We start from the raw sequence: 19859 nt of genomic DNA on the forward strand, positions 1-19859 counted from the left end.
CTGCTGGTACTGACACCTGAGGTCGCCCCACACAGTCACTCTACAGAGAGCTCATCAGACCACAATCTCTGACATCCCTCTCACTTCACTGGAGCTGCCAATTTGCTTTTCAGGTGTCATTCTTAAGTAGGAAAGGATTATGAAGGATAATGCAATAGTCAAGGAAAGTTTCCAACATGGAAGATTGAGGCTAAAGTCACAAGCAGTTAAAAGAACCTTGGAAAGAGACCACAAGGAGGAAAAAAAGTTCTTAACACTATAATATTCTCAGAAAGAGAAGAAAATATATTACATTCATGGTAAAAGGAATGCTATAAAATGAACAACTGGAGAACAGTAAAGAATTCTTGGAAAAATAGAACATTAAAAACTGTAAAAATCAGTGGAGAATTTCAGGGAAAAAATTGAAAAACTCTCACAAGTAGAACAAAAATAACTAAAGAAGAGAAAAGATAAAAAATATAAATATTAATTCAACACAGGAAAAAAAAAACAACAGAAGAAAGAAATAATAAGGAAAATAACCCAGGACTGAAGCATATAAGTCTCTGCTATTGTTGTTCAGTCACAAAGACACCGACTCTATGTGACCCCGTGGACTGTAGCCCACCAGGCTCCTCTGTCCCTGGGATTCTCCTGGCAAGAAGACTGGAGTGGGTTTCCATTTCCTTCTCCAGTAAGTCTCTAAACTGTCTGACATATCACATGCCTGGGACAAGAGAAAGAGTCCAAAAATGCCTCCCCAGAGTTCCAGACACCATCCATGGTCTACAGTGAATTAAAAAGCAATCCTATTGCTTTTACGGATGGAGTCTGGAACCACTTACGATGTCAGTGTGTAAGTGGCGTTACAGTATGGACAGGAAATAAGGGTAACATTTTAAAGTCTATCATCAGCGGAGATCCAGAACAGCGTCCGAGAGCTCCCAGAGAAGGAGAGGCCGCAGACAAAGGGAAGGGAGGAAGGATGGTGTTCTCTTTCTCAAGAACCTCACTGGACACCAGAAGATAGTGAAGCGAAGTGTCCAGAACTCAGACAAAAACGGGTTTTCAACCTGGAATTCTGTTTCCACTGGAAATATAATGGAGGGAGGAAAAAAGAATCTTCAGACATACACAGTCTCAAAATGTTTACTCCAGGTACCCTTTGTCAGAAAGGTACTACATAATGGGTTCTGACAAAGTGAGAGCACGAACCAACAAAAAGAGAAACACGAGGTAGAGGGGGCTCCTGGGCACGTCCCAGGCTGCTGATGAAAGCAGCTCCCAGGACCACAGTGGGCAACAGGTGTGGCCCTTCCAGTGGGCCAGAGCTGAGGGTGCCGGGAGAGTGCTCCAAGGGAACAGACCACGGGGCTGGTGGAGAGCTCTAAACATGTTTGAAATAAATTTGGAAACTGGCTTGTTAGCTGTGACAAATCTGTTAGAGCATTTGGGGAAAATAATCAAACAAGATATAGCTAAAAAATAAAGCACACTAAAAACAAGGTTAATTCTAAGCAAAGGGAAAATAAGTTATACAAGATTAAAAAATGGAATTCAGGTACCCTATTTAGCTCAGCTATGAAGAATATTTACATGGACCAAATAACACAAATGCCATCACCTTAACTGACAACTGAGATCTCAACAAACTGCGCTCACAACAGCGTATGGTGGAAGTGAGTGTCCTCAGGAGAGGCAGTCCTTGGCTCCATCACGGAATTTCAGCAGATGACCTGATGTGACTGGTAAGAGCTAGGGAGTTGTGACACAATTCTAGGATGAATAAAAGCAAGTCCAGTCTCAAGAAATGGAAGACCACACCAACCAATCCCCTGCTCTGGCCTGGCCACTTAAGCACTACCGTTCTCAGTCCCAGGGTCTAAGGAGGCCACTGGCTGTGTTCATGCAGAGTCTTGAAATTGGCAAAGAGAAATCACAGGGAGAGCATGTACCATCTCCTGGAACTACAGATCTTCCTCAACTTACAATGGGGCTTTCCCCATAAACCCATCATCAGTGGACAATACTATTAAGTCTAAAATATATTTAGTACACCTAGCCTACTGAACACCACGGCTTAGCCTAGCTGGCTTTAAACATACTCAGAACACGTACATTAGCCTACAGTTGGGCATAATCATCTAACACAAAGCCCGTTTTATAATAAGTGTTGAATAGCTCAGGAAGTTTACTGAATACAGTACTGAAAGTGAAAAACAGAATAGTTGGAAGTGTACTGGCCTTTCAGCCTCGTGATCTGGCGGCTGACTGGGAGCTGTAGCTCACTCCCCGGCAGCAGGGAAGAGGATCGAACCACGCGTCCCTGGCCTAGAAAAGATCAAGATTCAAAAGTGGGAGACCGTTTCTACTGGACACACATCACTTCCACACGATTGTAAAGCTGAAAACTGAAAGCCAAACCATGATAAACTGGGGACCATCTGTAGTCATGGGCTTCCCTGGTGGCTCAGACGATAAAGAATCCACTTGCAATGCGGGAGACCTGGGTTCAATCCCTAGGTTGGGAAGATCCCCTGGAGGAGGGCATGGCAACCCACTCCAGTATTCTTTCCTGGAGAATCTCATGGACAGAGGAGCCTGGCAGGCTACAGTCCATGGTGTCGCAAAAGAGCTGGACACGTCTGAGCAACTAACTAAGCACAACATCTGTAGTCTTAGAAATTAAGAATGCCACACAAACCAGCAATTAGACGTTTTTAAATGTAGAGGATTAAAAGAATTATGTGGAGACAGAGACTGACTCATTATAAAGAACTTTCTATTGAGCTATTCAAAAATAAAATGTGTTGCCTTGCACTGTAGGGACGAGAACTGGGCCCCTGTTGGGCAGGACAGGAGGACAAAAATACAAGGGCTTTCTTGCCCTGGCTGAGACTGACTTCCAGTATGAAGGGTTGATGATTTCATGCGTTCTATCACTTCCTCTGAACCTTGAGCTAGGAAACTAAGCTTCAAAAATATTTAAGTGTTTGGTAAGAAATGATGTCATCCTCAATCCAATTCGTGACTTCTTAACTTGAAAACACTGTATTGCTTTTTACTTGCTTCAAGGTTACTGATACTTTGGGATGTGAATTAAGACACAAGAGAATTTTCTAGGAGGGATGTTGAATGTGAACCTCTCAACTCTGGGGAGGCTTTTTTGTCACCCTTATTTCCTGTCCATATTGTAATGCCACTTACATCGTAAGTGGTTCCAGACTTCATCCATGATCTACAGCAAATTAAAAAGCAATAGAATCCAGATGCTTTTTCTGGTAAACAGTTTCTTTGTAGTAAACAGAAGAGGAAGGACATCCACTGCCCTCCCTACCACACTCAGTCACACAGGAGCAGGATCTCTGTACCCAGTAGGCACACCAGCCCCATCTGTAAACTCACTGGCCCATAAATATCACCCACCTTACACATTTCTGCACTTCTTTTAATTCATTGATTGTAATGTTAAATGACATAAAGTGAGTATGGTCTAGACAAAAAGATGCTGATACATAAATTAAGAGAAGCTGAGGCTCTAATGAAACTCTTAAAGCTGTTAAAAATTTCCTCTGAGGACTGTTGATTACAATCTTGTCACATTTAGCAACCAATTGTTGGTGCTGAAATTACAGTTCTCAGGGCATTACACTCTTTTCTAAACCTAAGGATTCCAAGTTGATTTCTTATGTGGGTGTTAGAGAACAAATTTATAAATTTAATCAAATATATTGCCCTCCAATTTTTTGAGTGGTAAAGAATTAATTACAGGGTTATGTCAGATAATTGTACCAGATTAACCTCATGTTGAGGTTGGATGAACTTTATGGAAATCTATTTCCAAACATGCCCAATGCTGTGATACAAAGCAAATACGATGAATTTCCTACTACATTTACCATTATCTGTGAAAAACGGAAGGTCGATTCCTTTGACCCAATTCTGCACAACTGGTTTATAACTATGACACAAGTGTTAAAGTGTTTGTTTTTATTCATATTCATGCCAGAATAACACCAGGTGAGGCAAGACACTTGCGAAGTCAGGTATATAACAAAGTTCAGGGCCTTTCCTCCTGCTGAGCACGCTGATAATCAGTTAACATTATGTCACACCTTTGCAGGTAAAACAACAAAGCCCATTGATCTTATGAACCCTTTCATAAAATTTGTTCCAAAATAAATAAATCTATATTTTGCACCCAGAAGCTTAGTTTGGACAGTCTTTTTACTTGAATTAATATAATATATAATAACTCCTCTTGATTTGATATAAACAAAACATGAACCCAGGCACATCACCCTCTGCTTTAGACAACGAAGTGAATGATCAGGCCCTCACCCCCCTCTCTCTGGATACGTACAGTCCAGCCAAGGAGATAAACACACAGCTATGACTGTAAAGCGGACCTGACCAGAGCCACGGTCACACCAGCCGTGGCAGTTCAGAGTGCCCAGTGGGGGAGGCTGTGGACCTCTCACCTGGACGGCAGTGACAAGTCTTGAGATTCACTCCAGACACATCTCAGTTTCTCCTTAGCCCACTTCTCCACATGCGTTCTCTCTTCTTCACTTTCTCAGGAGGTGGGGGTGAGCACTTTCTATCTCGTATACAGTGATCTCTGAGCCCTTCTGCTTACAACGTGACATATCCATCGAAAACAGCGAGCCTTCATTGTCCTCTTTCACACGAAATTTCACTTGCTCACACTCAGCGGAGGGACATGCTCACCGGGGCACAGGCAGGGAGCAGCGGAGCTGGAAATCCAAGCCGTGTCTGTCACGCTCCAAAGTCCCCGGAGGGCTGTGTGCATCCTGAATCTCCCAGTGATCAAAACACATAGGCCTTCCCTGGTGGCTCAGATGGTAAAGTGTCTGCCTGCCAATGCAGGAGACCTGGGTTCCATCCCTGGGTCGGGAAGATCCCCTGGAGAAGGAAATGGCAACCCACTCCAGTATTCTTGCCTGGAAAATCCCACGGACTGAGGAGCTTAGTAGGCTACAGTCCATGCAGTCTCAAAGAGTCAGACATGACTGAGCGGTGCTCCGGCTCTTGGAAGAAGCGAGGGAGGAAGCATACGGAGCTCCAGGGGTCTGCTACCCTCTCAAGCGATCAGACACATAAACTGAGAAACACTCTACAGAACTGGAAAGCATTATCATGTTGGGAAAAATAGAATGAGGAAACATCAGAAAAAATATTTTCCCCTGGGGAAAAGAATTATCCTCAACAGTTAGATGAAAATCTTCAAAATTTTACATTTTTAGTGACAAATATAGCTAGTCTTATAAATAAGCAAAATAAATGACTACCCAGATGACATAATTCAAATAATGTCAGCAAAAACCTGAAGAGATGACCACGGGGCTAAAAAAAATGAGGAGAAAGCTGGTGGAAGGAGGCCTGCAAAAGCTCAGTGGCTGCAAGTCAGAATGCTGCTGGACCAGTCATCCTTGCTGGCTTGTCTGTAAAAGGCAGGGTGGGGGTATCCGGTGGATCCCACCCGGCCTGAGAAGCAGCTTCTCTGGGCAGACCCATCCCTCCCGACATCAGGGCACAGAATAACACAGGACTTCCCTTGCTGAGTTGAACACACAGCACCATATTTTATAAGAACAGATGCCTACTCAAGGAAAACAAGCTGAAACTCCCCTCTGGGAAAAGTTCTCCACTTCATTTGTGACCCAACTGGAGATTACAGAGAAGCCCAAATGTGCTCCAAACCAGTAAAACAGAAAGCAACCCCAAGGGCAGGTGGGCAAGTCTATGGAGAAGAAAGTAAATGTGCCATCGTGTCAACAGACAGTCCAGGGGAAAGGATCCTTCCGTGGCTCCGGAGCGGAGCATGCGCTGAGGCGTCTCTGCCCTTCCAGCCGCCCTGCCTCCGGGCCGGAGTCCGTGCTGTGAGCCCAGCACCGGACAGGACACGGTTTCCCAGCTGCGATGACCGCGCACCGGGCCCCCCGGATGAGCTGAGGGCTGACTTCACACAGAAGCGCTGACCGCAGGAGCTCCGTGACTAACACGGAGGAGAGTTCTTGAGAACTGACACCCGTTTCCTCCCCAGAATCACATCCTAACGTTGCAGCCAAATTTTACTTAATTTTGTGTCATGATTCTTGCTCAGAAGCTTACGTCAGAGGTCAGCATGTAGAGCCTGTCAGAGAAAAGCCGCCCTCCAGTGAATCGGGAGGGACTCTTTCCTGCTGAAGCCAAGGAGCCTTTCCAGAAGTCCAGGGATTTTTAAAAGGTTAATTCTAGGTGTCTCTTTCTCTTCCTTCCTTTCCCTGAAAAGAGTTCAGGGTCCGGGAAGGAATTACTGCAAGAAAGCCGGCCCCAAATTGACAGATGGCCTGCAAGTGTCTCCTGAGCCGGCTCATTGGTTATTTTCCTAAGGCTGAAGCCACAGTGGTCGACTCAAGAATTCAAAATGTTTATGGAAATTTGGAGCGAACAGATAGGAGGAAGAGGGCCAGGAGATCAAAAACTGTAAAAGAAATGAATAAATCATTTGCTTTCTTGTCCAATCACTTGATTCACGGCAAGGAAAAATCTTAGCCTGTTTGTTTATTTAATGAAACATAAGTTCAATAACCCATGTTTCCAAAGAAAAATGAAGACATTTTATTTTGTCCAGCTGCTTTTCATCTTATGCTGCTGAAAAGACCAAAATTCAAAGCTGCTTTGTATGTTTGCAAAAATGAGATGGGGGGCGGGGGAAAAGAAGTAAAAAGGATTTAAATTGTTTTCTCCTCAGACAACTGGGCCTTAGTCTTTAGCAGAAAACTAGGCAAAAATCCAACCATTCAAGGAATCCCATGCACCCCCAACACACACACTTTTGAGAAGATAAGACAGTGAGATCTACAGCAGTTTGCAGGAACTCTGCTTGTGCGGGATTTCTTCTGAGGCCCTGCACCCTGAAGTAAAAGTTATCTACTGGAAGAATCTCTGAAAGCTCATTAGAGCGACTGACCCTTTTTCATGGAGTCTCAGAGTCAACACCGTTGCTCTCATTTTGCCCAGCTACTCTTCTAAGCACCTACGGAGCAGCTTCGGGGGCACAAGAAGAAACTCGTGGGTCTCACCGCACGCCAGGAGAGGAGGGCACAAATGTCAGCCAGCTCAGAGCTGGCTTCACCCCTCCTTCAGGAGTGACGTGGGTGCTGGCACTGACCCAGCACAAAGATTAGCTCTCCTGCTTCCACGCAGTTTCTCCAAAACAATACAGGTTCTGAGAAACGTCTGAAGACAAAGAATCCATTTACAATTCCAACACACCAGTTTTCACCATGCAAAAATCTGACCCCCTCCACGATGCTGATATGGTAATGACTATGACAAGACTAGAAGGGTTGCAACAGTAAAAAAAAAAAAAGAACAAGGATATTGCAACGATAGCGTATTTAGGCAAAATGCATTTTTAAGCCATCTGAAGTGTAGGTAAGATACGTGAGCAAGCTTCGGGAGTTGGTGATGGACAGGGAAGCCTGGTGTGCTGCAGTCCATGGGATCACAAAGAGTCGGACATGACTGAGAGACTGAAGTGAACTGAAGATACATGAAAATGTAAAATACCCTGGAATAAGAACAGAGAACAGCCTGGGAGAGACTGTGCCACATCCAAAGACACTCACATCCCCAGTGAAACTTAAACCACCTCCTGGGCCAAACAGCTCTGATTTTTAGGGCCCAAGTTGATCTCAAAGTCCTTAGTTTTTGGGACTCTGCTTTCTGTGTTGACTAATTTATATTATGGAATAATTATAAACATTTTTCGTAAAAGAAGAACTGTCTTTGAATGACGTGAATTAAACAGAGGTCAGGGAAAATGCATGTATTTAAAGCTTTCCAGTGAAAATTCAATTTCAGTGAAATTGAATTATCAGCCTTTTTCAGAAGCAAAACACTCAAAATACAATAGATTTTTTTTTATCCTGATTTCATTTTCGAACTTAAAGACATAAAGAGATAAAGTAAAACAAAAGAATATTTGGATAAATTATTTAAAGCAATTGTTTCAAACATGGAGAGTTGGAAACCTTTTTTTAAAAAAAAGATTGCGTGAAGAGACACAAGTGAAAAGTGGAAGAGTTAGTCGCTCAGTCATGTCTGACTCTTTGCGACCCCCGGACTATAGCCCGCCAGGCTCCTCTGTCCATGGGATTCTCCAGGCAAGAATAGTGGAGTAGATTGCCATTCCCTTCTCCAGGGGATCTTCTCGACCCAGGGATCGAACCCATGTCTCCTGCATTAAAGGCCGATTCTTTACCAGCTGAGCCACCAGGGAAGCCCAAGAATAAATAACCACCACCCTTTCCTACCACTGGGAGGCAGTCACCCAACACTCACCTAACTGGGGCGCTCAGTGGGTAACCTGGGGCCCAGCCACACAGGCCCAAAGTTTGCGGGGGTCACTGTACTAATGGGATCAGTCTTGGTAAACCTCTGACTTAAGTGTGTTAAAACCATTAGCTTGACTAGGTCTACGGGGTGATAACTTCAGAGGTGAGCTTTTAAAAAAAAAACTGCAAAGGGGAGAGCAAATATTGAAAGTGTTCATATCTGTTCTCAGATAACCATGCCTGCCATGGATTATTAGGCAGAAAAAAGTCTCAGGTTATTTTAAGGGTAAACCAGATGAGGTGCAGGCTTCTAGGTACCAGCAGAAGCTGGAGACAGTGGAGCAAATTTCTGCTGTTAGTGATCGAATGACCTGAGCAGTCAAGCTGTGTTTTGAAGGCAGCTGAGAGACTTTCATATATATATATATATATATATATATATATATATATATATATATATATACATACACACACACACACACATACATATAATATGCCACCTGTACATGTTTTCTGAAAAAATTACTAGAAGTTGCACTCCAACTAAAAGACAAGGGGGAAGAAAAAAACCCCCAAGCCCACTCAAAACTCAAGACTGGGTTAAAAAAAAAAAGTGGGGACCCTGAGAACAAGAAAAGATAAAGCTGAAGGAAAATCACTCCTTCCCACCATTTCCACACCCCTCCTCTATTTCTACCGACATGTTCCATGACTTTATTTTTCTGGACTCCAAAATCACTGCAGATGGTGATTGCAGCCATGAAATTAAAAGACGCTTACTCCTTGGAAGGAAAGTTATGACCAACCTAGACAGTCTATTAAAAAGCAGAGACATTACTTTGCCAACAAAGGTCCATCAAGTCAAGGCTATGGTTTTTCCAGTGGTCATGTATGGATGTGAGAGTTGGGACTGTGAAGAAAGCTGAGCGCCGAAGAATTGATGCTTTTGAACTGTGGTGCTGGAGAAGACTCTTAAGAGTCCCTTGGACTGCAAGGAGATCCAACCAGTCCATCCTAAAGGAGACCAGTCCTGGGTGTTCATTGGAAGGACTGATGCTGAAGCTGAAACTCCAGTACTTTGGCCACCTCGTGAGAAGAGTTGACTCATTTGAAAAGACCCTGATGCTGGGAAAGATTGAGGGCAGGAGGAGAAGGGGACGACAGAGGATGAGATGGCAGGATGGCATCACTGACTCGATGGACACGGGTTTGGCTGAACTCTGAGAGTTGGTGATGGACAGGGAGGCCTGGCGTGCTGTGGTTCATGGGGTCACAAAGAGTCAGACATGACTGAGCAACTGAACTGAACTGAAAGCCAAAAGCCACATTTGCTCAGAAGTCTTTCTCTATTTGAGGTCCCCTTGTCAAATGCATCACTCTCTCTGATCCCAGAGGGCTTTCTGCATTATCCTCTCTACAGCATGCATACAAAAATGTGAGCAAGTAGTTCAGGATTCAGGTATCCAGGCCAGTGATAGAGTACTACCCCACTCCAGAAGCTCTGGGGTTTCCCCTCCTTACACCCCACACCTCCAGAAGGAACCATCGTCCTGTGGGTCCCAGAGACGTAGCAGAGAACGTGACAGGCAAACCTAGCCCCTGGGAGAGACAGACAGAAGAGAAATACCGACGTCAAGCAGGCAGGCAGGTGTTGAGTGCCGTGGAGGAGTCACGTAGGGAAGGGGCTTGTGGTGTCAGGAGAGGGGTCTGGACTCTGCTGTGCCAAGTAGGCATTTGGGCAGAGACAGGAAGGGACTGAAGGAGGGAGCCTTGAGACTATCTGGGGAAGGGGCGTCAGGGCAGAAGCACCAAGTCTGCAGTCCACGTGGTCGCAAAGAACCAGACACACCTGAGCGACTGGACAGCAACATGAAGTACAGTGTGCAGAGCGCGCCTGCGGGGCTGGAGGAACGGCAAAGACCAGCGTGGCTGGAGGAGAGCCAGCGAAGGACGACTCCAGGGTTTTGCATGAGTAACTGGAAGAGCGGAAAAATGGACTGCTGCCATCAATACATGCTAATTTTCTAAAGAGAAAACCTAATAGTTACTTTAACACAGTAAGAGCAAACCAGTAAAAATGTCATGTGGGATCCAAGTCTGAGTGCATCTCAAGGATAATTCTCCAAGCCCTGTCCAAGCGCTACTGATCCAGGAAATACCACAGAGCGGTAAAACGCCTCCCCTCTAAAGCCCAGACTTCGATCTAAACCCTAACACTGCCACTCTGAATACTGTAGCAACAGCGAGTCATTTAACCTTCCTGGGCCTCAGTGTCCTTACCCGCAGGATGGACACACCGCATCGTGTGACTCCGAGGACTGTGTGCATTCAGGCATTAGGGCACTTAGCACTGTGCCTAGGAGGCAGTAGGGCTCAGAAAGAGTTATCATCTGTATGATGAGCTAGACCTGCAGGAGACTCAGTATTTTCTTTTCACCTGGTATCAAGGGCCACGGTAAGAAGGAGACAATAAAGGCGTTTTTGGTAAATGCCTTTCAGTTCATTTCAGTTCAGTCGCTCAGTCGTGTCCGACTCTTTGCGACCCCATGAACCGCAGCACGCCAGGCCTCCCTGTCCATCACCAACTCCCGGAGTTCACTCAGACTCACGTCCATCTAGTCAGTGATGCCATCCAGCCATCTCATCCTTTCATTTGGGTAAATGCCTCTACATTTTTGGTAAAACTGAAGACATGCCCATGGTTTTCAGATCCTTTATGTGAAACTCACAAAATGAACTTTTCTGGATGTAGTTATGACAGGGAAATAAGTGTTCTTTTATGAGAAAGTTACTCCTGGCACAGCATGGACCACACAGTGAGAAGCCTCTCATTCTGAGTTAGCTCACCCTGTTGTCTGTTTTGCTATGGCTTTCAGGAAACATGAAGGTAAGCGTGTCCTCACCTGAAGCAACTCGACCAGCTTTCTGACGGTAACGTAGCCTTCAGTTCAGTTCAGTTCAGTCGCTCAGTCGTGTCCGACTCTTTGCGACCCCATGAATCGCAGCACGCCAGGCCTCCCTGTCCATCGCCAACTCCCGGAGTTCACCCAGACTCACGTCCATCAAGTCAGTGATGCCATCCAGCCATCTCATCCTCCATCGTAGCCTTAGCCCTTCTGTTATTTCATGCTCTCCCTCCCTGCTTTACCACCCAGGGTTTTCCTGGGGTTAAGCCAACTCCACACGATGTCCCGGCAGCCCTTCACCTTTTGACAGCTCTCTTACAGGAGCCTGTTGGCATTTTCGCCCTCAGGTCCCTGGTTCCTCGTGACAGTTCTCTGGGATGCCAGTCTTCTGTCTGGATGACTGACCACCACCTGCTCTCAAACCCACAGGTTCTCTGTGCCAAGGAAGGCTGCGCTGTTCCAGAAACGGCACGCCCTCCACTTCCTACATTGTTGATCAGGGCTACAGACATGCTTTCTTTCCCGCTGCAATTATCCTAGTAAGCCCTGTTCTCGTCTTGCTGAAAACTTCACCAGCCATGCCCCATAAAGTCAGAGATACAAAGCAAAAGTGAGCAAGAAGCTAGCCTATTAAGTTTCTTCTCTGAAGACCATGCAGGATGGTGATTTACTTTCTTCTATATTACTTTAGGTTTAAACCCCTTCCTTGAGCTGGGCAAGGGGGGGAAGACTCTTCCTATGTTTCTGGCTGCACATGTGTGAATTTATTCACGGGATTATCTGATATTCTGTTTTCAGTGTTGGGCTCCCTGGTCCTCATGTTCCATTAAACCAACTCTCCTGCTAACCGACTAGCTTCCACAGTGTGCAAAGGTGTTGTCAGGATAAATGGCAAGGTCTACAAAGTGCTTAGAATTCTCTGAACAAAAAGCGCAGTAGAAGAAAGAGTGTTAGCACGTTATTATGCTCATAAAGTGTGGGTGGAATGTGCAAAGAGAAATCATGTCAAAGATGTAAGGAACCTTGAAAGTCTGAGACTTTAAAAGGCTAAGATTATTAAAACACCCAGTTGTTTGACAGGAGAAAATTAAACTGTTCTCCTGTCTCAAAAGATATAATGCCACTTTCTCATTACTTACTGTACCTCAGTCTCTTCTTCCTGCACCGAGCTTTCAGAGAAGCCAAGAAAGCATGATATGTGAAAAACTGCTGTACAGATGTAGCATAAAATGACAATCTGATCATGAAGGGGGAAAGGAACAATGCTCTTTTGCCAAAAATAGCACCTCTAGTGATGGGTTACCTGTAGGACCCAAATGCAACACCCAGGTGCCCAGGCAACGTTCACCTCTTGTTCGTGGATATGGCATGAGGCTTTGGGTCCGTGCAAGTTGGGGAAAAGAAGCTGAGACATCAGCTTAGACCTGGGACTCTACACGGGCTGCATCCCCAAGGAAAAGGAAGCTAGAAGGATCTATTCACTGGAAAGAGAGACTGCAGGCAGCACATGCTTCCCTGGTCTCTCGGGGAAAAGATCTCTGAGAAGTAAAACACGATGACTGCATGGTTTTGGGATCTAACTTACACTGTGTCTGTGCAGTGTGGGAACCCACCCCCTGGGGCAAAAAAAGAAAGCCTAAGGATGGTTCACAGGGAGGTGCTGCTCCTGGGCCACACCAAAAGCAAAATAATACCCATCTGGAGGAACATGGCCACCACCTAAGCCACACATGCTTCTCGGTGTAAAGGTATCAACGTGAAAAATGACCAAATGGGAGGCAAACACACACAGAGGCTATGTACATACAGCAAACCAAAGATTAGCACTCCCCCCACTTCAAAAACTAGGACAAGAGAGAAAAATGACAGGTCTACTTGGAATTCTTAGATAGGAAAGCACTGAGAACCACAAAGCAAAAATGTTATGAATAAAGAGGCAGGCAGATTTGAAAAAGAACCAAATAATAGCTTCTGGAAATGGACATATAGTCACTGAAAATAGAAAAAGAAATAAGCAGCATATTGGATGACGGAGACAAGAGAGAACTGGCAGACCAGAAGGTGGAATGGAAGATTACCTAGAACACACCTGGACTAAAGAGTCAGGACACGGAAAGGAACTGTTAAGAGACAAGGAGCGCAGACGGGCTGCCAGCACGTGCCCAGTCTGAGCACCAGAGGAGGAGGTAGAGAGCATGGCCGAGACGGATGCAAGGGCAGACTGCTCAGGACTGTTGAACATCAAGACCTCTCACATCGGAGGAGTGCACCAGTTCCCAGCAGGATAAATATCCACACACCTGATATTAACTCTGCATTTGTCAACGGGCTCCAGAGAAACAGAATTAATAATAGATATATAAAGAGGATTCTTATAAGGAAGTGCCTCATGAAATCATCATCTGTCCCAGTTTGGGTGTGAGGGTTGAAGGCTGCTGTAGACACAGGTGGAGCTGACGTTCCAGCCGAGGCCACAGGCAGGATTCACTTAGGGAGGGTCAGTCCTTAGTTCCCATCAGGCCTTCAGCCAATCGGATGATGAGCCCCAGCCACACCCTGAAAGTGAAAGTTGCTCAGTCCTGTCCAACTCTTTGCGAACCCATGGACTATACAGTCCATGGAATTCCCCAGGCCGGAATACTGGAGTGGGTAGCCTATCCCTTCTCCAGCGGATCTTCCTGACCCAGGAATGGAACCAGGGTCTCCCGCATTGCAGGTGATTCTTTACCAACTGAGCTATCAGGGAAGCCCATGAAGGGCAATATGATTTACTCAGTCTGCCAATTTACAGAGGAATCCCATCCAAAAATACCCTCACAGAAACACCCGGAATAATCTTTGGCCAAATGGTCCAGTTGAGTCAACACATAATAATGAAATTAACCATCACAGACTTTAAGTGAAATTACAGAATGCCAAAAGACAAAAAGAAAAAAGTTAAATAACCAGAGAAGGAAGATAAAAGGAACAAAATGGGCCTGCAGGAACTTCTTCACTGATCAGAAAATATTTATAGTATCTTCAAAGTGTTGAGGAAAAATAAATGTTAACAGAAATTTTTTTACTCAATCTATTATTCAAGAGTATGGGAAAAATAAAGACTATTATAGGAACTCAAGGACTAAGAGAGTTTTCGACGCCTAGCTCAGAATGTTTCTCAGGAGACGGAAACTGCACTCAGAAAGAAGTGCTCACCAGAGTAACAGTAGCAAAAACATGAGCAAATCAAAGGCGGCACACACAGGTACTTCTGAGGAAGAATCACTGAACGTAGTTATTCCTCCGGTTTCATTGTTGTCACTGGCATTATTACTGGTGGTGGTTAAAACAAACACATTTACTAGATGTAGTGTTACTCACTCATTTTGCGACCCCATGAACTGGAGAGTCCGCCAGGCTCCTCTGTCCATGGGATTTCCAGGCAAGAATACTGGAGTGGGCTGCCATGCCCTTTTCCAGGAATTTACTAGATGGGTAACTAAAATGTTGTTGACAAAGATCTACATCATCCAAAACTGTTAATGGAAGTTCGATGCTGACACAATTCAAGAGGGATTAGACAGCAGTAGAGTTGAGTTACAGGTGTACCTTACTACTGCCCAGCAACTTTACTTCACGAACAATAACTTTTTTAAAAAAAAGGATATCATCTTATAACATTTAAAAGTAAGCACAACAATGCTATGTATTATACAGAAATATATATATACATACAGTAGAAATTTTAAAATGTGAATGTGAACAAAAGCTGCTAAATTTAAGTGAGTGGATTCTTATGGTGTGGGCAGGAAGGAAGTGGGATTGATTATGGGGACACAGGAAGACCTATTTATATCTTTTATGATTAACTTTTTAAAAAAAATCTGCAGAATATGACTTCTAAATTTACAAGACCACAAATTATAGGCAAAAAGGTTTTCTCTAGAGATTTTATTTCCATTTTTCTGATACTTCACTTGCAAAGATGACATATTGAGACTGTAAAATGCGTACTGTGATGAAATGCTGGCAGCAAGGTATGAAAGAGCAGTGGGATTTAAACAAAGCCACATGTGTTTGGTGCAGATCAGGATATCATCATAGTAAGGGGCACCTATTGATGCCTAAGGACTTCATTCCAGTTCTTTCCATCTCCAAATTCTCCTAATCATTACAATGGCAATCACTCAAAGGGGGCACTGGTAGTAACCCCCTTTCACTAGAAAAGAATGAAGCGCAAAATGAAGCAACCTGCCCGTGAGAGATGCACCTTGACCCAAACCCAACCCATTTGACTCCAGAACTAACTATGTCCATCGGGCTAAATCAAGCAGTCTTCACAGGGGCATAAGACCACTGCACCTGGCCTCTAGCTTCTATGTATTTTAAGACAAGCTTACGAGCAAATGGATCAGCGTGTGTCTCACAATGATAACCAAGGCAGATTAGACTTAGATCTCTGGCCACTGGCCTGCCTTCAGTTCAGCAAGACGGTTCCTTGAACAGGCCCCCTGCATGGACAACTGGCTCCTACACACCCTGATTCCAGCACCGCTTGTCTCTCCCCTCTGTGCCAGCCCAGATCCCAGCACACACACCATGCAGCATGGCGGAAGTGCAGGCTCACCATCCCAGTTCACGGACAGAAAGCTGAAACTCAGTACTGCCTGCTTGGACTAACTGAGAATAAATCAGATACGGCACCCTGAAGTGTCCAACACTTGCCAAGAGGTGTTCAATTAATGCCTGCTCTGATGTCACCTTACCTTTTTATAGAGGAAAACACTTCCTAGTGAGCTATTTTGGTGCCCAGTGATGAGCCTGTGTCTTAGCTGTCATTCATTATTACTGAGGTGAGTGAATCATTCACTCATTCACTAGTAACTGTGTACCGACAAAGCGCTGATTTCTACCCTGGGTACTAGGAATAAAGTCCATGATACTCTAGTGCACCTGTTTTATAAATGCTCCCAGATATGGCACTTTTAAAAACGTTTCTATTTTGCAGTCTTTCTAGTTGTACAGAACTACAGAAACAAGGCGCCGGGGCTCCCACGCACCGTCACCTGTTTGCTCCACTGCTAACACTTCACAGCTTCTTAAAGAAGTTGCATTGGTACCATACTAACCAGATCACATTCCTCACCTTCCACCTTGAGGACTGTTCTGAAAGCACCTCTCCTGCTCGTCTTTGGTTTCCACCCAAAGCTGTCGCCACGTCAACCCTCTGCCTGCAGTGTCAAGCGGGGAGAGCTAGAAGAGATCCAACTTATCAGGCCAGTCTGTGTGCATGAGCCTCAGCTTCTGATCTCGTAAGTGGGAGCAATGTGCTCTTGCAAGTAGTGTAGACACTGTCACATGGCAGGCTCTCCAGGTTATTACATGGTTTTAACACAGCAAACAACACAGCAGAGGCCACTTACTAAATCAGCATCAATCGCAGAGCCAAGGAAGTGAAAAGCTGCAATTCAAATGGAGATGCTCTGACTCCCTAGTTTATGTTCAATAAGAACATTACTCATTATCTTCATTTATAGATGAGAAAATAGAGGTTCCATGTGATTAGATCAACTTATTTTTATTCTAATGAACATTCCGCCTAGGACATGGACAAATTGCAGAGGCAGTATTACCTGCGTTTACACAAACACAAGCAAATGGGGGTGAGCATATGCAACCAAAGAGCTGACTGTGACTTCTGGATGGTGACCTATCACTTCCCTACACCTCCAGGTTCCTTAACTCAGCAGCTTCCACAGAACTGGAAAAGGTCAGTTTTCACCCCAATCCCAGAGATAGGCAATACCAAAGAATGTTCAAACTACCACACAACTGCACTCATCTCACACACTAGCAAAGTAATGTTCAAAGTTCTCCAAGCTAGGGTTCAACAGTATGTGAACTGAGAAATTTCAGAGGCTCAAGCTGTATTTAGAAAAGGCAGAGGAACCAGAGATCAAACTGCCAACATCCGTTGGATCACAGAAAAAGCAAGAGAGTTCCAGAAAAACATCTACTTTTGCTTTATTGACTATGCCAAAGCCTTTGACTGTGTGGATCACAACAAACTGGAAATTTCTTCAAGAGATGGGAAGAATTTCCTGAGAAATCTGTATGTAGGTCAAGAAGCAATAGTTAGAACCAGACATGGAACAATGGATTGGTTTCAAATTGCAAAAGGAGTACATCAAGGCTGTATATTGTCACTCTGCTTATTTAACTTCTATGCAGAGTACATCATGTGAAATGCCAGGCTGGATGAAGCACAAGCTGGAATCAAGATTGCCGGGAGAAATATCAGTAACCTCAGATATGAAGATGATACCACTCTTATGGTAGAAAGCAAAGAGGAACTGAAGAGCCTCTTGATGAAGGTGAGAGAGAGAGTGAAAAAGCTGGCTTAAAACTCAACATTCAAAAAACTAAGATCATGGCATCTGGTCCCATCACTCCATGGCAAATAGATGGGGAAATACTGGAAACAGTGACAGAATTTATTTTCTTGGGCTCCAAAATCACTACAGATGGTGACTGCAGCGATGAAATTAAAAGACACTGCTCCTTGAAAGAAAAGCTATGACCAAGCTAGACAGCATATTAAAAAAGCAGAGACATTTCATTACCAACAAAGGTCCATCTAGTCAAAGCTATGGTTTTTCCAGTAGTCATGTATGGATGTGAGAGCTGGACCGTAAAGAAAGCTGAGCGCTGAAGAATTGATGCTTTTGAACTGTGGTGTTAGAGAAGACTCTTGAGAGTCCCCTGGACAGCAAGGAGATCCAACCGGTCCATCCTAAAGGAAATCAGTCCTGAATAGTCATTGGAAGGACTGATGCTGAAGTTGAAACTCCAATACTTTGGCCACCTGATGTGAAGAACTGACTCATTGGAAAAGACCCTGATGCTGGGAAAGACTGAAGGCAGGAGAAGAAGGGGATGATAGAGGATAAGATGGTTGGATGGTATCACTGACTTAATGGACATGAGTTTGAGCAAGCTCTGGGAGTTGGTGATGGACAGGGAGGCCTGGCGTGCTGCAGTCCATGGGGTGGCAAAGAGTGGGACACGACTGAGCGACTGAACTGAACTGAATACTGGCAGGTGGCGTTAGTGGTAAAGAATCTGCCTGCCAAGGCAGGAGACTTAAGAGAAGCGGGTTCCATCACTGGGTTGGGAAGATCCTGAGAGAGTCATTTCCTAGGCAGGTTGATAGGAAATCTAGGGGTCCCCAAAGAGAGAGGGGTCTGGAATTCTCAAGGAGGAAGAAAGGACAAAATAGCCTGCAAGTGTCAGACATTTTTATCTCTCTTAAGCGGCAGGAGGAAACAAACTAGCAATATTTTTTTCCTTCTCTATACAAATTTAAAGGGAGGTTTCTCTTAAAATACTGTGTGGCCATAATGACACCTGGTTTCGCCTGAAGTTAGCTATTCTTGAGCCTAGAGATAACCAATGCCTTTTTCTTATGGAAATGTTTGTCTTAAGCTATGCTAATGTACTATGCCTTTACCCCAAACTCTGTCTCCAAGTCGGTTCCGCCTCTTGGCCCAGAACCTACTTGACAAACCAGTATGTAATACTCAGATATTGTTCCCCTAATCTATGTAAATGAAACTATTTGTATGGTGGTCTGCCCTTCTTTAAGATTCAAGTTAATCATTTTATGGCCCAGGATAAACCATTTGGTGCCAAGATTATCCCAAAATGCATCTTATGGGTAAGGGGCCTGGTGCTATTCTGAATTTTAAGACATTCCTTTCTTTCCTTAACAGATTGCTAGTGACTATATAACATCCAGCTGAAGACTAACAGGGGGTTACTCTTTCTGCCCTCTTCTGATGCCTATGTCAGAAGCTTTCTCTATCTCCTTTATACTTTAATAAAACTTCATTACACAAAAGCTCTGAGCGATCAAGCCTTGTCTCTGGCCCCGGATTGAATTCTTCTCCTCCGGGGGCCGAGAATCCCTGTGTATTCGCGTGATTCAACAACAACCTTTCAATCCCTTGGAGGAAGATATGGCAACCCACTCCAGCATTCTTGCCTGGAGAATCCATGGACAGAGGAGCCTGGCAGGTTACAGTCCATAAGGTGACAAACAGTTGGACAGGACTGAAGTGATTCAGCATGCTTGCACGCAATACTGTCCATAGGGTAAAACGGAGAGTTACCTATTTGAAACGAGTAGTCTATTTGAAATGAGTTATTTTCAAATTATGGTTTTACAGTCTCTCAGGAAAATGGCAGAAATAATATAAGACTCTAGATTCATTACAAATTCCTGACATAATCCATGTTTATAAATAGTAATGTCTACAGAAAAAAGCATCCCAAATTCATCCAATTCTTATAGAGCAAACTCATTGGAACAGATGAGGCAGGCAAGCTTGCATTTTCACATCACTATAATTAAAGATCTCATAGTAAAGACTGAGCCAGTTTTTAAACATTTTAAAAACAGTTTTGCATATGGGTACATAGTTTCCTTAATTTTAATTTTAGTCTTCTTAGTATTTCACCAAGTTACCCTTATCAATTTTCCCATGATATCTCACTTTAAATGGTTTCATAGTTTATGTTATTTGTGTCAGAGAGAATACTGATATTAATAATATCATTTTGATATGAGGTCTTACACATATTTATG

At 44.2% G+C, this 19859-nt stretch overlaps 1 long non-coding RNA gene across 1 annotated transcript in view; it reads right to left on the reverse strand.

Moving 5' to 3' along the window:
* Positions 1 to 19859, reverse strand: part of LOC129619499 (uncharacterized) — an 83509-nt gene that overhangs the window by 58064 nt on the left and 5586 nt on the right. The window lies entirely within an intron of this gene.

This window comes from Bubalus kerabau, chromosome 9 (genome assembly GCF_029407905.1).
Source record: "Bubalus kerabau isolate K-KA32 ecotype Philippines breed swamp buffalo chromosome 9, PCC_UOA_SB_1v2, whole genome shotgun sequence".
NCBI lineage: Eukaryota > Metazoa > Chordata > Mammalia > Artiodactyla > Bovidae > Bubalus > Bubalus kerabau.